We start from the raw sequence: 25,593 nt of genomic DNA, 5'->3' as shown, positions 1-25,593 counted from the left end.
TGGGTCAGAAATTGAGGTATATACAAAAAGGTCAAATGAGCTGGCAGTTCTGTGTCCAACTATGGTGGACCCTCCTATTAGACGTATTGAGTTGTATCTCAAAGGGTTGGCACCAGAAATTCAGAGCCATGTGACATCGGCTAATCTTGACAATATCCAGGCTATTCAACGCCTTGCTCATCGCCTCACGGATCAGGCAGTGGAACAAGACAAGCTGCCTAAACGTATCAGCGCTACTGCCACTGCTACCACTTCAACTACTCTTGCTACTCCCAGTGACAACAAGAGAAAATGGGATGGGGATTCCAGCAAGGGTTCAGCTTCAGTTCAGTCCCAAGTTCAGCAGCGAAAGACTGACAACTATCAGAGCCCTAGTCAGCAATCTTCAGGCAGTCACAGGCAGGGTGGATATCGAGGGAACCTTCCAAGGTGTAACAACTGCAACAGACACCACAGTGGCCAGTGCAACAAGGGTCGCTGTCAGATATGCCTCAAGATGGGTCATAAGGCCAAGGATTGTAGGAGCCCGCGTCCTGCGAATCAGAATCAGCAACAGCACCAACCACAGCAGAATCGACAACAGGGCAACAAGGGATGTTTTAACTGTGGCGCTGAAGGTCACTTCAAAAGACACTGCCCTCAGTTGAACCAAAACCAGAACAACAACAACAACAATAACCAAGGCAACGAGAACAATAATGGGGGAAACAACAATGATGGGAACAACGGCGCTAGGGGTCGTGCATTTGTGCTGGGGCAGGGTGATGCCAGGAATGATCCCAACATAGTCATGGGTAAGTTTCTTCTTGACGACTTTTATGTTACTGTATTGTTTGATTCAGGTGCGGATACAAGTTATGTGTCTTTGAAGGTTAGCCAAATGTTAAAACGTGCACCAACTCCCCTAAACACCAAACATGTCGTAGAGTTAGCTAACGGTAAAAGTCTAGAGGCCACACACATAGTTCAGGGTTATAATCTTATCCTCGCTGGTCAGACTTTCTTCATCGACCTCATTCCTATAGTTCTGGGTAGTTTTGACATCGTCGTTGGTATGGACTGGTTATCCAAGCAGCAAGCAGAAATCCTATGTAAGGAGAAGATCATTCGTATTCCTCGTTCTGGTAAAGAACCTCTCGAAGTTCAAGGCGACAAGAGTGGTGCTGTGGTTGGCATCATCTCCTTCCTGAAGGCTCAGAAATGTTTGCGAAAGGGACACACTACCATTTTGGCACTAGTTACTGATGCATCATCGAAAGAGAAGAGAATAGAGGATATCCCAGTTGTACGCGAATTTCCTCAAGTGTTTCCTGAAGATTTACCTGGTCTACCGCCTCATCTCCAGGTCGAATTCCAGATTGAACTAGCACCTGGAGCAGCGCCTATAGCTCGCGCACCGTACCGTTTAGCTCCAACTGAACTGGAAGAACTGTCAAAGCAACTACAAGAGCTCTTGGATAAGGGCTTTATTCGTCCTAGCTCTTCACCTTGGGGAGCTCCAGTGTTATTCGTGAAAAAGAAGGACGACACCTTCCGCATGTGTATTGATTACCGCGAACTGAACAAGGTCACAATGAAGAACCGTTATCCTCTTCCACGTATTGACGACTTATTCAACCAGTTGCAAGGGTCGAGTTACTACTCCAAGGTTGATCTGACGTCAGGGTATCATCAGCTGAGAGTCCGCGATGAGGACATCTCTAAGACAGCATTCAGAACTCGCTACGGTCACTACGAGTTTCTAGTCATGCCATTCGGGCTAACGAACACACCGGCAGTCTTCATGGATCTTATGAACAGAGTGTGCAAGCCTTACCTAGACAAGTTTGTGATTGTTTTCATTGATGACATTCTGATTTACTCCAAGAGTCAGGAGGAACACGAGCAGCACTTACGTCTTATCTTGGAACTTCTTCGAAAGGAACAACTGTACGCCAAGTTTTCAAAATGCGACTTCTGGCTTCGTGAAGTCCACTTTCTAGGCCATGTGGTAAACAAGGATGGGATCCATGTTGACCCATCCAAGGTAGATTCGATCAGAAACTGGCCTGCGCCTCGCACTCCAACGGAAATACGCCAATTTTTGGGTTTGGCGGGTTATTACAGGCGGTTCATTAAAGACTTCTCCCAGATCGCACAGCCGCTTACATTACTAACGCAGAAAGGTGTTACCTATCGTTGGGGTAATACACAAGAAACAACTTTTCAATATCTAAAGGATAGGCTCTGCAGCGCACCTATTCTCTCATTCCAGAGGGCACGGACGACTTTGTGGTTTATTGCGACGCGTCGATTCAGGGTCTTGGTTGTGTATTGATGCAAAGGGATAAAGTCATTGCTTACGCCTTGCGCCAACTTAAAGTTCATGAACGAAACTACATGACGCACGATTTAGAGCTGGGAGCTGTTGTTTTCGCGCTTAAGATATGGCGACACTACCTGTACGGTACCAAGTGCACTATTTACACCGATCACAGGAGTCTCGAGCATATCTTCAAGCAGAAGGAATTGAACATGCGTCAATGACGATGGGTCGAGCTACTTAATGATTACGAATGCGCCATCAAGTACCATCCAGGCAAAGCCAATGTTGTGGCTGACGCCCTCAGTCGAAAAGATACTTTACCTAAGCGCGTGCGAGCATTACAGCTTACTATTCAGTCTAGTCTTCCTGCACAGATACGAGATGCTCAGGTGGAAGCATTGAAACCAGAAAACGTAAGGGCTGAAGCTTTACGTGGCTCGAGGCAACGATTAGAACAGAAGGAAGACGGCGCCTACTACGTAACGGGGCGTATTTGGGTCCCACTATATGGGGGTTTACGAGAACTGGTAATGGATGAAGCTCACAAGTCTCGCTACTCGGTACATCCAAGTTTGGATAAAATGTACCACGATCTTAGAACTACATATTGGTGGCCTAGCATGAAGGCCCACATAGCAACTTACGTCGGCAAGTGTTTGACCTGTGCGAGGGTCAAAACGGAGTATCAGAAACCCTCAGGCCTACTTCAGCAACCCAGGATACCACAGTGGAAATGGGAAGAAATTTCCATGGATTTTGTTACTGGTCTGCCTAGAACCCAGCATGGGAATGATACTATTTGGGTGATCGTAGATCGACTCACAAAGTATGCTCATTTCTTGGCTATCAAAGAAACTGACAAGTTCTCTACTTTAGCAGACGTTTACTTGAAAGAAGTTGTTTCGAGAAACGGAGTGCCAACTTCTATTATTTCGGATCGGGATGCACGATTCACCTCAGAATTATGGCAAGCGATGCACAAAGCCTTCGGCTCACGGCTAGACATGAGCACAGCTTACCACCCTCAGACCGATGGGCAGTCTGAGCGCACTATCCAGATGCTAGAAGACATGCTTCGAGCGTGTGTTATCGATTTCGGCAACAGCTGGGAAAGACATCTCCCGTTAGTGGAGTTTTCGTACAATAACAGTTATCACACCAGTATTCAGGCCGCTCCATTCGAGGCATTGTACGGACGTAAATGCCGGTCACCTCTCTGTTGGGCAGAGGTGGGGGATAGTCAGATCACAGGTCCAGAAATGGTAGTTGATGCTACTGAACGAATTGCACAAATACGACAACGCATGGCGGCAGCTCGCGACCGTCAGAAAAGTTACGCTGATAAGCGCAGAAAGCCACTTGAGTTTCAAGTTGGGGATCGAGTGCTACTCAAAGTCTCACCCTGGAAGGGTGTGGTTCGTTTTGGTAAACGAGGCAAGCTCAATCCGCGGTATGTCGGACTGCTTGAAATCACTGAAAGAATAGGCAAAGTGGCCTACAGACTAAATTTACCAGCTGAACTCGGTGCAGTTCACAATGTTTTCCATGTGTCGAATCTGAAGAAGTGCCTGTCAGATGAGACCCTCATAGTTCCTTTTAAGGAACTCACTATCGACGAGCGGTTGCAGTTCGTCGAGGAACCAGTTGAAATCACGGACCGGGATGTCAAGGTCCTCAAGAACACTAGAATACCTCTTGTACGAGTTCGTTGGAACTCCCGTCGTGGCCCAGAATACACCTGGGAACGAGAAGATCAAATGGAACTCAAGTATCCTCAGTTATTCGAAAACCGTGCAACCACTACTGAGGCTGAAGCTACTACTGCAGAATTTCGGGACGAAATTCCAAATCAACGGGGGGATGATGTGACACCCCAGGAAAACCAGTAAACGACACAACTTACCTAGCTTCCTCAGTGACCGCATGCTAAAGTTCGGGACGAAATTTCTTTCAAATTGGGGATAATGTGACAACTCGAGTTTCCAAGATTTCATTCTTCGCATTTATTACGTGTTCACTGTCTGTTTAGTACTTACCTGCACAATTTGTTTGCATTGTAACTGTATACGTTGTGGCTCGATAAAGTGTATTATGAATATTGCAAGGTTATGTGTTATTTTATGAAAGATTTGACAACTACATGAATTTGGTGGTGAAACTGTAAATTATGTTGTGATGGGTGTGCTTTATGTAAAAGGTGATACTTAGGGGTGTGTAGAGTAGTTAGTGAAATTTTAATCACCCTTAACCCTAACCTCCTCCCTAATCATTCACTAATCATCTCACAAACCATCATACGTATCTTCAAGACTTCTTTACAACCCTCTCTTGCAATCATCTTCTTTCTCATTGGCACAAGTTCTCTTGCATCAATCTTGATCTTTTATTCCATTTAGAATCAATCCAAGGTAATTGTTCAATGATTTCTTGTTGTTAATCTTTGATTATGTGATTCATGCAAAACCCTAGTTCTACATGTAATGGTTCTGTGTTTATTGATTCTGATTATTGTGAAATGTTTATGGTTATTGTGTAATCATTTGCTTGATGATTAAGATGCATGATATTAGAACGGTTGATGATTAATTTGATTACTGCACTGTGAATACATGAAATTAGGGTTTCTTAATCGCATGCGTAACTGTTACATTGAGTTTGAATGTTTACACGATTGATGCCTGACCTTTGATTTCACATAAAGTCCGAATTTCTACAATGAATCAAGAGTCCGAGTTCTAGTCCGACTTTTACATGTTACACTTAAGGTCCGAATTTTGTTGATTCACATGATGTCCGACTTTTTGTGGTAGCCTATGATGTCCGAATTTGTTAAATGCTTATCTAGTCCGAACTTTTGAAATAATATTAAGGCCCGAGCTTTTGATATGACATGAAGTCTGAATTTTATCTTATAGATCCCTTGTCCGAATTTTTAAAAGGTGATGGGTTGTCCGAGTTTTTGAAGACAATGCCCTGTCCGACTTTTATATAGATCACACAAGGGGTCCGACTTTTATCATCATGCTTGTCCAAACTATATGTATTTGAATGGTCCGAAGTTATTACACATGAGTGGGGTCCGACTTTTGTAGTTGGATACATGGTCCGACCTTTAAACCCTAAACATGGTCCGAGTTTCTGTCTTGTTAACCTAGTCCGACTTTTTGAATGAAACAAGGGGGGGGGGGGTCCGACTTTGTGGGAAGCACAACATGGTCCGACTTTTAGCTAGGGATGTTTGCCTTGTCCAAGTTTTAATGTATGCACTCATGATCCGAATTTTAGAAATGTTACATGCTCTGAGTTCTGTAAATGTTTGAAAAGACTGAGTTTATATTGATGCCAAGTTCAGAACCCTGTGTGAGGAACAACGTGCTACTGTATGTGATTATGTGGTACTGTATGTCACTGCATGTTAAAGTATGTATATGCAATCTACACCATGCTGATCTGTTTGGACATTAAGGAATTGAAAACCCTAATTAAACGTAGATACTTACTTCGAGTTTATGTGCAATGTACCCTAGGTCGTGTGTAACGGGCCTAATCATTTATTTACACTAAAAGCACTAGCAAACCGAGCAAACCAAGATGAGTTCACATTCTTACCAAGGCATGGGATTCCCGGGGTTTGGGAATGGGATTGAAGGAATGAGATTGAATAGATTTGTACTTACACTGTTACTAGACTATCTACCATCGTCATCGGTTGTGCAGGACACATACGTAAAACCTACGTATACTTGTACTCATCACTGTCCTCAGGTTGCGAAGGACACTCACGTAAAACCTACGTGAACTTATACTCACTATTGCCTCGGTTGTGTCAGGCACTTACGTAAAACCTACGTAAACCCCCGCGTGCCCCTGTCCTCGGTTGTGAAGGACACTTACGTAAATCCTACGTAAACCTTGTACGTACTACTGTTCTCGGTAAGAAGAACACTTATGGTTACAAATAGTCTAGTGTATATGCAACTTGGGAAGCCCCCACCAATAGAACATATTATCGGCCCAGTAGAGCCACATGTTACAAACGAACTTACTATTACGCACTTACTTTCTGTGAACTCGCTCAACTAGTTGTTGACTCTCTGTTACATGCCTTGTAGGTCGTTAGGTATACATGGAGCTTGCATGGGGAGGCGTGGTCGTTGTGGACAAGGATCGTGATGCTTTGATTAAACACTATGACTTTACATACTTTATTTATGTTGGGCTTTTACTCAATTGCTTCCGCTAAACTTTGTTGTTACACTTATGTTGGAACACCTTTCATATGGATTGGTTTGGTTTAAATACAATTACTTTTACTATTTACATTGTTCTATATGATTGGTGGCTAGATCCTGGTCAGTCACGCTCCCAAGCGGTGATACTCCGCGTGTGGATTTTGGGGGCGTGACATCACCTTGTTTTGCTCGGTTAGATTGGTTACTCTAATAATCAGAAATCAAGCACGTCCTAATAAGGTACATATAACAATCAGTTTCTCATGCATAACACGTATCCTACGTACGGTTTATCTACTCATTACTTCTATCACGTACCACACAATTCTAATGTCAAGGTACTTTGTTAAGTTATATTATTTTACACTAAAATAATATAACTATCTCACAAAATAAACAAGTATCCACACAAGTGTTCTAGTATAAAATATATATGCTAAATATATATTTAACCATTTTACTTGTAAAATCAACCTCCGATACTTTCTATTTTTGTAACAAAACTCATGGCGAAGTTTATTTTGAAAAACAAAGTTGAAACGTATATGTGAACACTAGTTAGAAAAATAATTCCTAAGTGTTGGATTTTTTAGAAAATTTCGCCATAGTTTCCTTTGTAAATGGAGGTGTCCATGCTAACAAGCATATCATTTTCTTTTCCAAAAATCATTCAACAATCAACAACAATTTACCAAGAGCAAACTATTCTATTTACAAACCAACATGAACTTGATGTTTCATAAAAACGCTTAGTAACTTGGTATGGCGTTTAGTGGGTTTAGTTACCCTCCGAAGTGTATTTACTTTTGTGAAAATCTCATTCTCGGGATTTCTAGATGTTTACCACTTGTAGATAATTTTTACAAAAATATTTATTTACCACATCTTCTTGTTCCAAAAATATTTCTACACATATTTTGTCACTAAAAATAGTGTAGGTTTACTAAAAATCATGATCTTTCGAGAATCATCTTTTCAAACTTGGTTTATTTAGTGATGTGTGTAAAATGAAACATATAAATTACATCAAATGAGGGATAAAACTAACCCTTTTTAAGTACAAATGTTGGAAAACGTGTACTTTTGTCTTCCTTTTGTATTTTCAGGAATAAATGAGCTCAAAATAACAAAAGAAGCAAAAAGACAGCAAAATCTAACATAAATACAAGAAAAGGAACAAAAGTGGATTGCCCAACCCTGCGACAGCATCCTCCCAAGCAAAACAGAGAAGACAGGAGACTGAACACGCCCCGTGCTCAGTGAGCACGGGGCCGTGCCCAAGAAGCAGCAGAAAAGACAAACCTGTAGAAGCTTCTATTGCCCACCACAGGGCCGTGCCCAGTGAACACGGGGGCGTGGCCAAAGTACTGCAGGCGCATTTATTGTAATTGCGAATTACAATTAATGAAGAGAGAGAGTGTCAGACGGGCACGGGGCCGTGCCCAGCGGACACGGGGCCGTGCCCAGGATTCTGTTCAGCCTATAAATAGGAGTGCTTGGAGCCATTGCAACTCATCCCTTGGCACACCACCTCTCTCACACTTCATCCACCACCCACCACCATCACAACACCATCATCCACCACCATCATCCATTGTCCATCATAGAGTGTGTGAGTCGTCTCGGGATCCAAGATTGATTGTAAGAGTTCTTGACAATCAAGGCCATGTTTGCCTAAGTCTCTTACATCACTTGGTGAAGACAAGTGTTTAGTATAATACTTTTTATTTTTAATCTTTTGCACTTCTTAATTGGTTTTGTATTAATGACTTTAATAACTAGTTTCTTTTGTTGAAGGTGATTCTTCCTTATCGTTTGTCTGTGGTGTCTTGGCATTATTTTACTGTCTATATAAAATAAAAGATTTTCACCATTCATATCTCCACGATCTATATGGAGGTATGTTGGTTACCTGGTCGGGGGTTAAGGGAACGGTTTGGTAAGAGTCTTGCCCTTGTTCAGCATTTAGAGGTCCTGCAAGGGACCTGGGTCAAATTTAGTAGGACCTCCTTCAATACCCAAAGGTATTGGATGGCGGGGGTCCAAACTCTTTGATCCCCTCATAAGTTAACTACTATTAATACTATAACCCGGCTATTTAGGACTGTATCCCTGCTGACTCAGACTACTTAGTCGAGGGTAACGTCACCTCCAAAAGAGGGGCCTACCATAATTTGCATTAATAACTTAACTAATTATCTTTCAATAATCCGACCCTTTAGGATTGTATCCTTGCTGACTCAAACTACTGGGTTGAGGGTAACGTCGCCTTCAAAAGAGGGGCCTACTACAATAACTAAGATAATCTCTTAAACAAGTGCAAAAGTGCGAAAATAATCAAAGGTTATACTAACACACGAGTCGGATCCAAGTGATTCATCTTGTCTATCTGTTTTTATTTTATTTTATTTTTCAGCATTTAGTTAGTTTTATTTTCTTAGTTTAAAAATCTTTTTTCTAACATTTTAATTTGATTAGACGTTGAGGATAAACCGGTACTAAAAGCTCTTGTGTCCTTGGACGACCTCGGTATCTTACCAACATGTAGGATCGTTTTCGAGCCTTAACGAGTCGATCAGAAGAATTCATGTCCAAAACAAGAGGCGGAAACTAATGTTTTGGTGCAATTTCAGCCGTATTCACTTTTAACTGTTGTTTTATTGCTCAATTGATCAATTACAAGCTCTGACAACACTTCGGCAGCACTTCGTGACTACCGGAATGACAATGACCTAGAACTATATCTGATTTCACTTCTGATACCCTATATATAGGATTCAGATTTCGCTCCTACAAGTAATGTCACTATGAGCGAAATCAGGAAGTTACATTACGGGCGAAATCAACTCTATAGACATACACGGGCGAAATCAGAATCATGAGATTTCGCTCCAAATGACCACATGTCATTTGGGGCGAAATCACTTCTCATATATGTTTCTAGGATTTCGTGCCCGGTTCTATCCTATACAACGTAAGACTCGATACAAGACGTAGTCGACAGATGTGGTGCACTAACAAACTCCCCCTCAGATGTTGACGGAGTCTTCAGTGTCGAGTCTTAAGATGTTAACCTTTAGTCTTTATCAGTCTTCAAACTTCTTTGAAGTATTTGTCATTGCAATAATCCTCATTCTCTATTTCTCTCTCTCTAAAGCAGTTCCATGATCAATACTGACTCTTACTGCTTTATCAACATTGTCTTCAAACTCCCCCTCTCAATCTGCTAGGATCATAGTCTGGAATTCTCTCATTCATTCTAAGATCGTGATCAGGCTCTCATCTGGTTCAGCGTCGTCACCTGGCTCAAAATTACCTGCACAATCTCTACCCAACACATAAGTTTCTTCAAAGATTAAATCTTTACAATTTTGAAACTTTTGTTAGTAAACAAGCAAAATGATTTGTTCTTTTTGAAAAACACTTTGACAACTAAACAATCATTTTCACTCACACTCTTTATCTAAACCAGTTCTTCAAGTTTAGCACTTAGAACTTTGAACTTCAACTTTTCAACATCAGCTGTAGAAAATCTTTTTGACTTTTGAATATAACAGTAATGTAATAAAGAAATATTTACAGACACTATTTTTGTGAGTTTGTGCAAGAGGATCATATCAGTTATTGAGACATATCACTAACACCGTTAAGCTTTAAAATATTTTAAGTTCTAAACAATTTACCCAGATTGTCAGTATATTCGTCCACTTTAAATTTTCACACAAATTTCAATTGTTCCGAGATACGCAATTAATGTTTTAGATACTTGAACTTATTCGCGTGTCCCACTACTTGAATATACTCCCGTATCCATATCCCAATATTCAGTCTTACAGGTGAGTATACCACAGATGATATCTGTAAAGGGGTTAGGTGCGAGGGCCGTGAGAGCTCAGGTCGATACTTCCATATACGCAGAGAGATGACGGCTTCGACTTTTGGTGGGTCCCCTTTAGAGGATCTTTTGTTACAACGGCAGTGATTATCAATTTTATTGTTTTATCATCTTGCTGAGGGCTGTGCTATTTTTCAAGCATTTGCAGAAAGTATTATTCGGGGACTAGGTTAGTATTTCCATACAGCAGAAGTCTCGGAATAATACCCCAGATATCACTGAGTATAAAGACCTAGTATCTCAGAAAGAGGGACCTTTCAAACAAGATTTCAGGGGTTACCTATATATCCAAGAAATGTTCCCCACGAGATAAGCAAGTTTAGAATTTAGGTTTATATCTCGAAAACAATTTACTGAATGTGTAAAAACCTACTGACATACCACAGTAAGATTGTTTATCACTTTTAAACATTTCATATATTTAGCGTGTTGTGATAGTCCACTGATGTACTATCATTTCCTCTTTTATGCAACAAAAACTCATTTTTTAATTTTATCATGTTTTTGGCTTTTTCAAATTCTCTAATGTTTTTGGATTTTCTGGAAATTCTTACTCCCCCTAAAATTCAAATACATCTAAAGAAAATTGAAAACAAACTGTACAAAAAACATAACAACTGATGTATCAAGCTTCAGATCACCATCCCTTTGGCATAAACAATCAGAACTCCCCCTCTCAACAAACTATTTTCCCATTAAGATTTCAAAACATTTAAGTTTGTTTTAATCAGAATGGTTTTTCCGGAAAATAAGTTTGTTTATCAACCACTTGTAGGTTATGGGGTCATTTCATCACATTGTTTACCAATATTTTGAATGATAGTTAAATCAAGTTCAACTTAATGACCTTGATTAACCACTTGTAGAATCAAAAACTAATCCATTTGAAATAACAACATATCAAACATTTTCAACCTTTTACCATCTGATGGTTGAATTCTCAAGGTACCGATTCATACTCCACGCTTACCAACCTGGGAGTTCCGGCAATTCACACTTTTCAAAACAAAATTTTTAAAAATGATGCCGATTCATGCTCCGCGATTACCCACTTGGGAGCTCCGGCAATTCAGGTGTCTATTCAACAAAAAATATGTCCACCCAAGCCTGACCAGCCTTGGGTGTTACCTTTTCAGTCTCTTTTGGGGTTACATTTTTCTTTTTAGCTTGGTAAAATTCTTTCACCCCTTTAGCTTTCCCTTGAATCATTTTACCAAAGATGTTTTTCACGGCAGGGTTAAAAGCTTTTTCAACATCCAATTCTTTCTTTTAGGAAAGAATTGATTTGAAAATTCAACTTTTTCGATTTTGGATTTGAACTTTTTAGCATTCAGTGGCGGAAAATTCACATCGTCCACTATCGGAACTTTCTTCTCATCTTTTACAGCAATCTGTGGCTCCTCTGTCTTTGTGGAGACAGATTCATCACCAGAACTGTTACCTGAACCTTTAACAACCCATTTTTGATTTTTCAAGTTTTCTTTCCTTTTTATCACATTCTTTGAACATTCACCTATTTCAAAGGTTGAATTTTCAAAGCCTGTAAAATTCTTGGTTGTTAGTTCAGTTTTCTCAACAATTTTCTCTTTTTACCAGAGACTTCCTGTTTTGGTTTGAATGTTTTAGGACAGTTTCTAGCAATGTGCCCAGCAGTTTTGCACTAAAAACAGGTTCGCGATTCAATCTTCTTCTGAACAACATTTTTCTTCAAATCTTCTTGCTTCTTGGCAAGGAATTCCTGATTTGTTTACTTCCTGAATGATTGTTCCTTTTCAGCTTCTGAAGTTTTTCCTGAAACAAACACAGTTTTTTATTTATAAACTTTCTCATTTTTATAATTTTTCGATTGATTAAATCCAAGACCTTTCTTTTTGAAATTATGATTATGGTTTGGTTTCTTTTGAAAACTATAACCATAACTGTAACCAATTTTCTTGTTAATTCTTTGTTGATCTCTTGAAGTGTATTGTTTAGGTTTTCCGATAAGATTTAAATCTTTTATTTCAGAAATATTAATTTATGTGATTTTGAAAACCTTGTTAATCATTTCAAGTTTAACACTTCTTATTGGAAAAGTCTCATCAGAATATAATTTGTCAGAGCCTCTCAAAGTATACGCTACTTTGAACGATTCATCATTCAAATTAGATTTTGATAGCAAAAATTGTTTATTATAAACCCGTTTATCCTTTTTGAGTATTGGCTTTGACGCATCGGACTCAGACAATTTGGGCTCCGGTTTTGATTCCTCATTGTAATCTTTATCTAAAACCTGATCGACCACTCTTTTTTATCAACTCGGACTCATGATCAGTATCAGATGACGTGTACGTGACATCAATATTTTCTGGCAAGTTATCTGATAGCCCAGATTCCCATTGTAAGTTAATTGCCTTTTTGACTCTTTCGGAATTTGGATTTCGAGGCGAATATCCATTTTCGATCGGGGGCGGACATATATGATAGACCACACTTGGTTTCTTACCAGAACTTTTTACTTCATCTTCATCTTTTATCATGGATTGCTTTTCTTCTGAATTCTTTACTTCTTCGAAAGTCTTCAAATTCTCCACGATCGGATAAATCCTGTCAACAACAAAAGTAGAACATGAGTAACTTTCTAATAACTTGTTGACTCTCTCAGTTTCTATCTTTTGTGTTTCCAGCTTCAACTCTAGATCAGCACACTTCTTTATGTGAAAATTAACATCATCAAGTTGTCTTATATAAGCTCTCTTCAGTGTATCCATCGCCAAAACTTGTTCACAATTCGACTCGGTGTACTTGTTCATCTCTCTGTTAATTGTGTCATAAGATTCTTTCAATCTATTTATGTAATGCAAAAGCTCATTGTTCTGCTTGATTAAAGAATCACAGTTCATGCACTTTTCTGGAACTTTGACAGGTTCTGCATCAACTTTGATTTCAAATTCAGGAACATCTTTGACTGTTCTGTTTGATCGTAAAAATTCAGCTCTTCTCTTTTTCTCAGCTTCAGCTTCAGCTTTTAATCTCTCTTCCTCTTCTTCCTCTTCCTCAAGCTTTCTCTGTCTTTCGTCAGTAGCTTCTCTAACTTTTCTGTATTTTTCTGCCCATTTCAGATCGTAGGCATTTCCAATGAAAGCTTTAACATTTGAAGTATCTTTGGACATCTCTTTGGCCATGAATTCTTGGTCTTGACAAAAATTGTCCCAACTAAAACCTTCAGCCAACTTTTCATCTTCTTGGTCTGCCAAACACACTTTGCTGTTTGTTGGAGGATATTTATCCCAGCTGAAACTATCATATTTGCCTTGATTAACCAGACACACTCTTTTTGAATCTTCAATCACTCCTCTCCCATGTGCAGTTTGTGCCTGATGCTGTGCTTGTTGTTGTGGTGCAATTTGATGATATATCGCCTTTTTGTGATAATCATTGTTTCCGAAGGGATTTTGAGCTCCACTCGCTTCTCGATTTGTGCACTCTCTCTTGAAATGCCCCTTCTCCCTGCAACGAAAACACGTAACTTTAGACTTATCAAAACCTAAAGCTGAAACATGAGCTTCACGAAAATTATCTCGGCCTGTAATTTGTTTAAACTTTTCGGCTCGTCTCAACACACTGGCCATGCACCATTTAATATCCATTAACTCCATTTCCTCGGCATCTATTTGATCGTAATCCTCTTTCGTGAGCATTGGATTACCGATCTTTCCGGCCACAAAACTACTATAGGATTCCAATACCATTCCCAACAAAGACATTTGATTTTTAGCAATCTCTTCAGTATAATCTTGATCATTCTCAAGACTAAGAACAATATTGCATTGAAGTTTTCTTCCATTCTTTGTTGTAGAAATGTTTGGATCGAATGATGAAAATCTTGTGCTGCTTGATCCCTGGGATGATTTCTTTTCAGAAGAATCTTTCGCACTGTAAGCAGTTTCAACTTTTGGAGAAAAACTTGTCTTTTCATTGACACCACCTTTGTAATACAAGCCGATATCCTGTTCTCCATCGTAGTTCTTCATCCTGGCGATCTTCCTTTGCTCCATCTCTTGAGCTTCCAAGTGTTTGATGAAGTCTCCCAGTGTCAAATTTTTATAATCTTTTCTGTTGGATCTCAGCATCATCAGAAACGTTCCCCAAGTTTCATGTGGTAGCGCATCTGCAAGTTTTTCAATCAATTCATCGGTATCCTTTTTAATACCAAGTTTCGACATATTTCTCACCAAGTTACAATATCTTTTGATAATTTGCTTGGTGTTCTCAGATTTCAAACCACGAAACAAATCAAATTCTTTCTTCATTAGAGACATTTTGTTTTTGAGCATGTCATCATTTCCCACAAATTTAGCTTCCAATTCTGTCCAAATTGAATAAGCAGTTCCATCATGTTGAAGCAGTATTAAAATATCTTCTTTTATCGCTTGCTGAAGCAGACTCACCATCAATTTCTCATCTTTATATTTCTTTTTATCTTCAGTACTCATTTCTCTAATTGTTAACTGCACACCATTTGTTGTGGGTCTAACATATGGTTCTTCAGTGTGTTCCCACGCATCTAAGTGATAAGCTTCAACCCAATTTCCAAACCGTTCAGACCACGCATTGTAATCATCAATATCCATGAGCTTAGGTGGTTTCTGAGATGTCCCGGTTTCATTTTCAAGCAAAGCATTCTGAGTGATTGTAATCGGACTAGAAAAGGCATTATAGAATTCGTTGTCCATTGTTCAATTGTTCAAGGGTTCACAAATTTCCAAGTTTAGGCAAAATCAGATTCTGGAGCGAAATCAAACAATTAAGTCTCAAGCGAAATCACTTTTGTGACTTTAAAGCGAAATCAACACTATTACTGGAGCGAAATCAGATTGTAGATCAACTCGAGCGAAATCAAACTTTGTAGTTTAGAGCGAAATCATGATGTTAAGTTAAAATAAGCATAGTTTATAGTATTAAGTGTCGATTGTTAATTCTTTATATACGTTAAGTTGTATGAGTTAGGTTACTTATGGAATATTGATGTTTGTGTTTAGCAGGGTTTAAAATAGGTAATAATGAAGGTTTACGAGAGATTAAGCGGAAAAGGGAGTTGACAAGTCAATATATGGAGCTAATCTGGGGAAAGTCAACAGGGGAAGGCCCGCGATACGCGGCAGATTATATGAATGGATCCACGACTCGCTTGAGGAAATGAGATGAAGTCGGTCAAGAGATTCACCCCCGCGATACGCGGGGGGATACGGTGTTCTTGCCGCGACTCGCGGCCCGAGGTGCCGAAAGAATAATTATTTAAAGGTTATGATTTGATTGTTAGGGTTTCAGCTCCTGTTTTCTCGAACAAGCAGCCATCGACCAGAGCTTGGGACGAACGAAGAGCATCATCTTTCCATCATACACCATCTTTCAAATCCATTCTTCATGTTCTACAATTCCCGAATCATTACTGAAGCTATGATGAAAACAATAAGTGGCTAATCTTTTTATAACTTCTACTCGGATGAACTTTTACGTTGTTTTACATTAATTCTTGTTTGCGGATTCGTATAACTGGTACAGCTTGACCATTCGTGTTGGATCCTTGGTAAACGTTTATTGTGTTTGAATTATTTGTCGTTTATTAAGCGTATTGGCAACTTTCTTGCGTTGTTAGCGGGTTGGTAAATTGGCGGGTAGTTGATACAATTGAACGGGTTATTAGGTGGCATAGTGAATCTTAAAAACTATCCTTGATAACTAATCAGATTCATTAATTCCGAGGCTATGTCTATGTGGTGTTTTGAATAGGTAAACAGGTTTTGATGTTAAACGGGTAATTGGGATTCCAGGTAGAGGTTATTCTTTATCGTATTGATTACACTTTATTAATTAGCTTTCTAGTTTTTATAATCAAATTCACAAAACCCCCCAATCTAGTTAATTTAGCTCTTAGTTAAAAACGCGACACTAACCACAAATTCCCCGTGGATACGATACCCTACTTACGCTATCTACGTAGCTTATTTAGGTTTTTAATTGACCCTTACGACAGTCATCAAAATGGCGCCGTTGCCGGGGAGTTCGTGCGCTTAGTGTTAGTTTAGTAGTATTTGTTTTTTTCTTATTGTTTTTGAAAAAATAAAAAAAAAACCCAAAAATATTTCTTTTGTTTATTTTTGTCTTGTTCGGTATTACGCTTTGCTTTCTTGTCTACTTGTGTGCAGGTGATCTTTTTGCATGCATACTAGGTTTTCAGGAAGATCTTCCCCGCTCTTGTTTGATCCCGAAATTGAAAAGACCGCACGCCAAAATTTGCTTCTTCGCTCAGCCTTGAAAGGAAAAGCCATTCAAACCACCATGAATCCATCAGAAAACCAATCCACCCCACAACAGCAAACACCACAAACAACGACTACTGAATTGCCACCGATGCCACCACCTCCATTTACATCTGAACCACAACAACAAACCCCACCCAATGCACCATCATCAAGCACAACCACCCAACCAACCTCTGCTCCAAATGAAGAATTTCATTTTATTGGTGAACCACTTTACCCTCTAGAAAGCCGAATACCACCACAGCCCAATCCTTTGCGGACCGTGAATCAACCGAATCTAGTGCCACACCCGAACCGGTCGGGTGCTATGTTTGAGCAAGTGGACAATAGGGCGAGAACAGAGACGTGGGATGAGGGATACGGAGATGAGGAGTGGGAGGTAAACGATGGGTATATGGGATATCCAGGTGGGTACCAAAATCGGGCATTTAATCGTAATCAACCGGTGTATCAGCAACAGAGACAGCCACGGGGAGTAGATGCTTATCAGACCCCGCCACAGGTTCATAGAGCACCAGTTGCACCTCGTCAAAGGCAAAGAGATTCTCGATTTCCGGATCCGACTATTCGAGGGGTTGAGAGCCACTTTGGACCGCACATTGCTGAGCATGCATCACCGATAGTGATGCCAGTAGCACCGGGTAATGTGGAACGTTCGTTTGAAGCAAAACCACATATTCTGAACATGCTACCTACCTTTCACGGGAAAGGTACTGAGGAGCCATATGCACACATAGCAGATTTTGAGGCAGTTTGTGGTATGATTGCTGGACACGGTTTCACGCCAGATCAGGTTAAGTTAGTGTTATTTCAGTTTTCACTAAAGGATGCTGCGAGGGATTGGTTTACATCTTTGCCATATGCTAGTATTTATACATGGCAAGAGCTGCAGCAACAATTTTTGGATGAGTATTATACCCCGCAAAGAACTAAATTGGGGAGAGCAGCAATTAGAGAATTCCAAAAGTTACCGGGTGAGCTTCTATACGAGTCTTGGAAACGGTTCAATCAATTGATCCGTAATTGTCCTCATCACGGTATTCAAAGATGGGAGTTAATTACCACCTTCCACGATGGGATTTCAAATGAGGATAGACGAGATATTAAGGTTATCACCGGGGGTACCTTTTTGAGAAATCATGTGGATGTGGATTGGGAGTATTTGGATACTGTTGCAGGGGATTCAAAGAGGCAAGCACAGTCGGATAGGAATAAAAAGTATCTGATTGTGGCACCATCAAGTGCGGGAGCTTCTAATGCAAGGGTTGCTCAGCTAGAGAGAGAAAAGGAGGCGTTGGAACGCCAGTTAGTGAAGTTTAAGGGTCTAGGCGAACGGGATGCATTGCATGCGGCGCAAACCTTTCCGGTTTGCGATTCATGTGGAGATGTGGGACATACGTTGGATGCATGCCCGGGTCAGTTTGTAGCGGCTGAGGAGGACGTGAACATGGTGTATGGAGATCAAAGGAATTATGATATGAACTCAAACACATATCATCCAGGTTTGCGTAATCATCCAAACTTTCGGTACAGTAACACTAATCAATTGAATCCTCATTTTCAGGTACCAAATCAAGGAAGCCAGCCGTATCAGAACCGTCAGTCGAACTATAATCAGAATTATAATCAAGGAAATTACAACAAGGGAAATCAAAGAAGCTATCAGCAACAACACGAGCAAGGCAAGTCAAATACTTCAAACGATGAGATTTCCAATCGTGAGATTATGGAAATATTGAAGCAAATTAAAAAGGACCAAGAAGTGCAAGCTAAATCTCATCAAGCATTGGAAAAGCAAGTCGCCCAGTTGGCGACCGAGATGGCACAAGGGAGAAAAGATTCGAGCCGATTGCCTAGTGATACCACGAAGAATCCACAGCATCAAGGGAGCTCGTCTAACGCCATGATTAATCAGGTAAGTATTCTTCGTTCTGGGAAAGTTTATGATAATCAGTTTGGGACTCCTCCACAGTTGGTTGAGGGTATTGTGGAGGAAGTTAATGAGGAAAATGAGTCTGATACTGAGCCGGAACCTGTTAGCCCTAAAAAGAATAAAAAGGAAACTCTTGAAAAAAATAATAGGGTGAAAGATACTGAACCGGGTGACAAAAAGGAGAAGGATATGGAGGGTAATACTGTCCCATTTCCTAAGACTTTAATTAACCCCGAAACAAAAGTCGTTAATAAACGGGGCCCACAACAGGATGAGATGTGGGAAGTTTTTAAACAGGTGAAAATTAATCTTCCGTTATTAGACGCAATCAAACAGGTTCAGGCATATGCAAAATATTTTAAAGAACTTTGCACCCAAAAACGGCACAATAAATTTCCGAAAAAAATAGCTTTAACCGAAAAAGTTAGTGCCGTTTTGTCGGGTGACCTTCCACCAAAGCTCCGAGATCCAGGTGCGCCTCTAATCCCCATTCAAGTGGGTGAATTTAAGATGAGTCGAGCTTTGCTGGATTTGGGAGCAAGTGTTAGTATCCTACCGGGAAGTTTATACGATCAATATGACTTCGGACCATTGAAACAAGCCGACACCACCGTGGTGTTGGCCGACTTGATGTTAAAACTACCCCGGGGGATCTTGCGTGATGTCATTGTCAAAGTTGATGAGTTTTATTACCCGGTTGACTTTTTGGTTTTAGATTATATGCAAATTGAAAATAATAAACAACCTAACGTCATACTCGGTAGACCATTTTTAGCAACTGCTAATGCACTAATTGATTGTAGAAATGGTACGGTTGACATCACGTTTGGAAATCGTAAGGTCTGATTAAATGCTTTTTCCCGTGCATCTGATTCTCTAGTCAATGATGAATGCTTCATGGCGGACATTATTGACGGGTGTTATCCTCACGAAAGTGGGGAATGCACTATAGAGACGTGTTTTGTTTGTGACAGGGATTTGGCAGAAATAGAGGTGGAATTGGAATATGCGGAAGAAGAGTTGGAGGTGATGGCTGCTAGGGAATTGAAGCCGACTTGGACACATCAAGTCGAGAATTTACCGGATCATATTGACACTCAATTGAAGCCATCACTTGAATCACCTCCACAAGTCGAGTTGAAGACATTGCCAAAGCATTTGAAGTATGCTTTCGTTGGCGACAACAACACCCTACCGGTAATTATTGCCTCCAATTTATCACTTGAACAAGAAAAAGTTTTGATGGAAGTGTTAATAGCCAACCGGGCTGCAATTGGGTGGACAATCGCTGATCACAAGGGGATTAGTCCATCCATTGTTATGCATAAGATCATCACTGAAGAGGGAGCAAAACCGGCTCGAGATGCTCAACGAAGACTGAACCCGAACATGCGGGAAATTGTGAAAAAGGAAGTCTTAAAGTGGTTGGATGCAGGGATCATCTATCCCATATCGGACAATACTTGGGTGAGTCCGACACAGACGGTGCCTAAAAAGGCGGGCATCCAGATTGTTACAGGTGAAGACGGTAAGGAAGTCGCCACCCGGCCGGTAACCGGGTGGAGAATTTGCATAGATTATAGAAAGTTGAATGCTGCAACTTCAAAGGACCACTTCCCGCTGCCCTTTATTGATCAGATTGTGGAAAAACTAGCAAGTCAGAAATTTTACTGTTTTCTTGATGGTTATTCAGGTTATAATCAGATTGCTATTCATCCTGATGATCAACAAAAGACCACATTTACCTGTCCTTACGGTACTTTCGTGTTTAGGCGAATGCCGTTTGGACTGTGTAATGCCCCGGCCACCTTCCAAAGGTGTATGATGAGTATCTTTTCAGATATGGTCGGGGAGTCTTTGGAGATTTTTTTGGATAATTTCTCAATCTTTGGCACATCTTTTGAGGCCTGTTTGGAACAACTGTCACAAGTGCTAAAAAGATGTGTTGAAACAAATCAGGTATTAAGTTGGGAAAAGAGCCGTTTTATGGTTCAGGAGGGCATCGTATTGGGACACGTTGTCTCGAGTAAGGGGATTGAGGTAGACCACGCAAAAATTCAAGTAATTTCAACCTTACCACCACCCACAAGTGTCAAAGGTGCTCGTTCCTTTCTTGGACACGCCGGTTTTTACAGACGGTTCATTAAAAACTTTTTAGTTATCACTAAACCGTTGTGTAATCTTTTGCTAAAAGATGTCCCATTTGTGTTTGATAAACATTGTAAACGATCTTTTGAGACACTAAAACAAAAGTTAGTTGAAGCACCCATCCTTCTATCCCCTGATTGGTCACTTCCTTTTGAAATAATGTGCGATGCTAGTGACTATGCAGTAGGTGCAGTTTTGGGACAGAGAGTTGACAAGAAACCAGTGGCAATCTACTATGCGAGCAAGACTCTCGCGGATGCTCAGTTGAATTACACAATCACGGAAAAGGAGCTTCTTGCTGTTGTCTATGCTTTAGACAAGTTTAGACCTTATATTAGTGGTAGTAAAGTAATTGTGTTTTCTGATCACTCTGCAATCAGGTATCTTATGGAGAAAAAGGACGCAAAGCCAAGGCTTATCAGATGGATCCTTTTATTGCAAGAATTCGATTTGGAGATACGAGATAAGAAGGGAAGCGAAAACGTGGTGGCAGACCACCTGTCACTAGTGGTGAATGAGATTGAAGGACCTGAACATGAGATTCTGGAAACTTTTCTAGATGAGCATTTACTTACTATTGATACTCAACCATGGTTTGCTGACTTTGCTAATTATGCTCATTCAGGTATCATTCCGGACCATTGGTCGAGATCTAGGAAGGCGCACTTTCTTTCACAAGCAAAGCAGTATATATGGGATGAACCGGATCTGTTTAAAGTTGGAGCTGATCAGATTATCCGGAAGTGTGTTGAGGATGAAGAAATTCCATCAGTTTTGTCATTGGTGCACGAGTCCGCATGTGGTGGACATTTCAGTGGACAGAAAACGGCACGAAAAGTGCTATCGTGTGGGCTATATTGGCCTACGGTGTTCAGGGATTCGTTTGAATACGCTAAGAATTGTTTACGATGTCAACAAATGGGTAGCATTTCGAAACGGGATGAGATGCCCATGCAGCCAATCCTTGTTGTCGATATTTTCGACGTATGGGGAATTGACTTTATGGGCCCATTCCCGAATTCGTTCGGAAATCTCTATATCTTGGTGGCAGTGGATTATGTGTCTAAATGGGTTGAGGCCATTGCCACCAAGACCAATGACCATAAGGTTGTTTGCAAGTTCGTTCAATCAAACTTTTTTTCGAGATTTGGTGTCCCTCGTGTGATCATAAGTGATGGGGGATCTCATTTCAAAAATTTTAACTTTGGCAAACTCCTTAAAAGATATGGTGTTGATCATCGAATTGCCACTTCGTATCATCCTCAAACGAGTGGGCAAGTCGAAGTTTCTAACCGGCAAATTAAAGAAATTTTACAAAAAACTGTGCGAGCCGACCGCAAGGATTGGTCCAATAAATTGGACGATGCTTTGTGGGCGTATCGTACGGCGTACAAAACACCAATTGGAACAACACCGTATCGATTGGTCTATGGAAAAGGATGTCACTTACCGGTAGAAATTGCACATCGTGCATTTTGGGCAGTTAAACAGGTTAACATTGATTATGATACTGCAGGTAAGGAGAGACAATTGACATTGGGTGAATTGGAAGAGATAAGGAATGAAGCTTACGACTGTGCTGCTGCATATAAGGATAAGATGAAGAAAGTGCATGACGCGAAGATTAGGCCAAAAGTGTTTGAAGTTGGCCAGCTTGTTTGGTTATACAGTTCCAGGTTGAAACTGTTCCCTGGAAAGCTGAAGAGTAAGTGGACAGGACCTTATCGTGTGACCAAAGTTGGAAAACACGGTGATTTTGAGATTGAGGACTTTGATGATCATATCCGCCAGATGGTGAACGGCCATAGACTGAAGCCGTACTTCAATGCTCGAGAAATCAACGGTCCTGGGAAGAACGTGGAGGTGCTATACATGAGCACAGTCCGCGAGTATGTTGAGTAATCGCACAGGTACGATCTGGCTGAAGATCTAAAACTTAGCGCCCTTAGGAGGCAGCCTAAGGTTCATTTGTAATTATTTTTGCTTTCGTAGTTAGTTAGATTGTTTTCAGTGAGTTTTCGAGTATAACCGTGCCGTTAATCAAGTGTGGGGAAGCTCGGGTGGTTTGGTTAAGCTTTAGTGCAGTTGAGGGCAACGCACACTCGTTTGGGGGGTAGGACATGGTGATTTTCAAAGAGATTTTATGATCACATAAAAATTACGGCCGAAAATCAGTTTTTGGAGCATTTTTGCACAATTTTCAGTTGTTTTCGGTATGTTTTCGGAGTATTTCAGGATATGAGAGGATTCGAAGAAAGTAAACTGTGAAAAGAAGAACCCCAGGTATGTTTCTATTGCTAAATTATCTTAAAAACTCGTTTGGGGAGTGAAGGATGTGAAAACAAGTGAAAAACTAAAAAAAATTTCTAAGGCATGGAGCCTAAAATTTTAAGCAAATTCCTGGAAAAGTGGTCCACAGGCGTGTCGCGGACCAATCAGTAGTCATCTCCGCATCTCGCCTAGAGTTCAGGTCAAAAAAGTCAAAAAATTAAAAAAAAAACAGCTTAGCGTGTCGCGTGGGGTTCCTCTTGTTCTTCCGCGTATCGCGGCCCAAACCACAATAATAAAACCCTTTCAGGTTCTCAGTTCAGGTTTTTAAACCTAGAAATTGCCGTCCATTTCCTTCTTTCTTCTCCGCTGTACCCACCTCCGATAACTGCACAACCACCGGCGACCTCCTTTAACCGCCGGCTACACCCCTTTTTTCCTCCGATTCCCCCTAACGCTGGCGACTACTGTACCCACCACCACCTTCATCGCCGATCCTCGTCTGGCGAATCTCCAGTGACCAGTCATCATTTCCGTATCCATCAAAGTTCAAGTTTTTTCTTAGTGTTCAGTTCAGGTCGCGAAACAGGTATGCAAATTTGGAGTTTTGTATGTTTATTCTTCATGATTGCTAGTTTGTTTTGAAATTGTTAAAGCTTTTAGGGGTTCAAATGGGTTTTGAAAACAGGGACATCGTTTTTGAGAATTTTGAGATGTGTTAGTGAAAATTTTGAGAATTTTGAGATGGTTATTTGGTTATTGAGTTTGGTCTTTGAAAAAATATGGGTGAGCACAGTGATGGTGCATTAGGGAATTTGATTGAGGATTGAGTTTAGTATAGACACTAGTTTATTAAACAGGTAGTAAATGCTATAGAAAGAGGTTCGGTTAGTGTCGAGAAGGCTGATCTGTGGATTGATGTTGAATTGTATATGCTAGGGGTATGTGAGATGGATACGAGAGTCAGTTAATAGCGAGTTTTGTTGGTTCGAGTGATATATGTGATGCGCTTTCTATCTTGATTGCTTAATGCGGGTAGCATCGGGTTGATCGAGCTTAGGAGGTGGAGAGGGTAAGTTGAGTGCTCGATAACTGTTCATATATTATCAGTTAGTGCATTGTGTGTGAATGTAAGTTGCGAGAGGACTGTGTAAGATATAAAGAAGCAAAGTGTTTTGGTTTAATGAGTATGTGATGAAGTTAGAGAGGTTGATAAAGTTCGCATTCTAGACATGTCATTGTGTAGTAGCAGTTAAGATGTGCGAGTAGTAAGGAAGGCAATTAATGCCGAAGTGGTTAAGTTGATGAAGAGTTAGGTCGGGTGGTTTAGTTGGGGCACGGTGTATATATATGTGTATATATATATATATATATAAAAATTTAAAAATTCTGAAAAATTTTAAAAAGCTTTCGACGTTGTTTCGAATGCCGATTCTGATTTTTAAGAGTTGAAATCGAGTTAGAAAATGGATTTTTCATTGTCGGTTGGTCCGTTCGTACTCAATCTCCATTCGAACGGGTTGACCGATTCAAATGATTTTTCAACAGAATTCGGGATTCGATTGAAACTTGTAACCGCGAAGGGAATGCTATACAGTTACAAGTTCGAGGTTATGGTATTAATTGTGCGATGTGGTCTCTTGTGGACAGGATGTCGGATGAGGAATCTAGTCGCACCGGGTCAAGGAAAAGGAAGCGAATACGGGGACCGATTCGATACCGTGGACCGGAAAATCCTCCTATGCCAGAAACACCAATTCTTCCGGTAGATCAAAGGGTGTTACAGAATTATACGCTTTTGGATTTTGAACTGGGCACAAACGAATTATTGCGAAGGGATAAGTTTTGTACAATGCAGTTGTATAAGCATAGAACATTCAACTGGGAAATGTTAGAAGCCATGGGGGAAAGGCAAAGAATGGAGGAATTCTTGGGCCCGAGATGGTTAGACGCGCTTAGATGTAATAATCCGCAGTACGCTGAACTGACAACGGAGTTTCATTCCACGTTTAAATACGACATGGATCGATATTTTGAGCCGTACACGTTGCCGTTCAGCTTAGGTAGACAGCACTATGTATGGGATGTGGCACAGTTTGCACGTGCGGTTGGATTTTATGCTGAGGTAGAATTATTTCAGAGTGCATTACGTGGGCCGTGCAAGAAGAGGAAGGATTATCGGACAGAGTATGTGCTGGAGTCTGAGTTGGCATTGTTTTGGAACACTATTGCTGATAGTGTTTGGTCAGGGGAGGCAATAGAATCATCGATACGGGATCCATTTTTGAGATATGTTCATCGGATTTTGGCGTGCACGTTGCTGGCAAGGAAGAGTGGGCAGGATAAAGTGAACACTACGGATCTTTTCTGTTTGTATTGTTTGGTATTGAAAAAAGAGGCGAATCTGGGTACGATTTTGCTATCACAGTTTGCGAAAGGACGAAGGCAAGGTGCAGAGTTAGAGTTGGGAACTTATGTCACTAGGATTGCGATGCCAACCGATGTGT

The sequence above is a fragment of the Helianthus annuus genome, chromosome 4, assembly GCF_002127325.2.
Source record: "Helianthus annuus cultivar XRQ/B chromosome 4, HanXRQr2.0-SUNRISE, whole genome shotgun sequence".
Classification (NCBI taxonomy): Eukaryota; Viridiplantae; Streptophyta; class Magnoliopsida; order Asterales; family Asteraceae; genus Helianthus; species Helianthus annuus.
The sequence above is the reverse complement of the archived record's forward strand: the minus strand, read 5'-3'. Positions refer to the sequence as shown.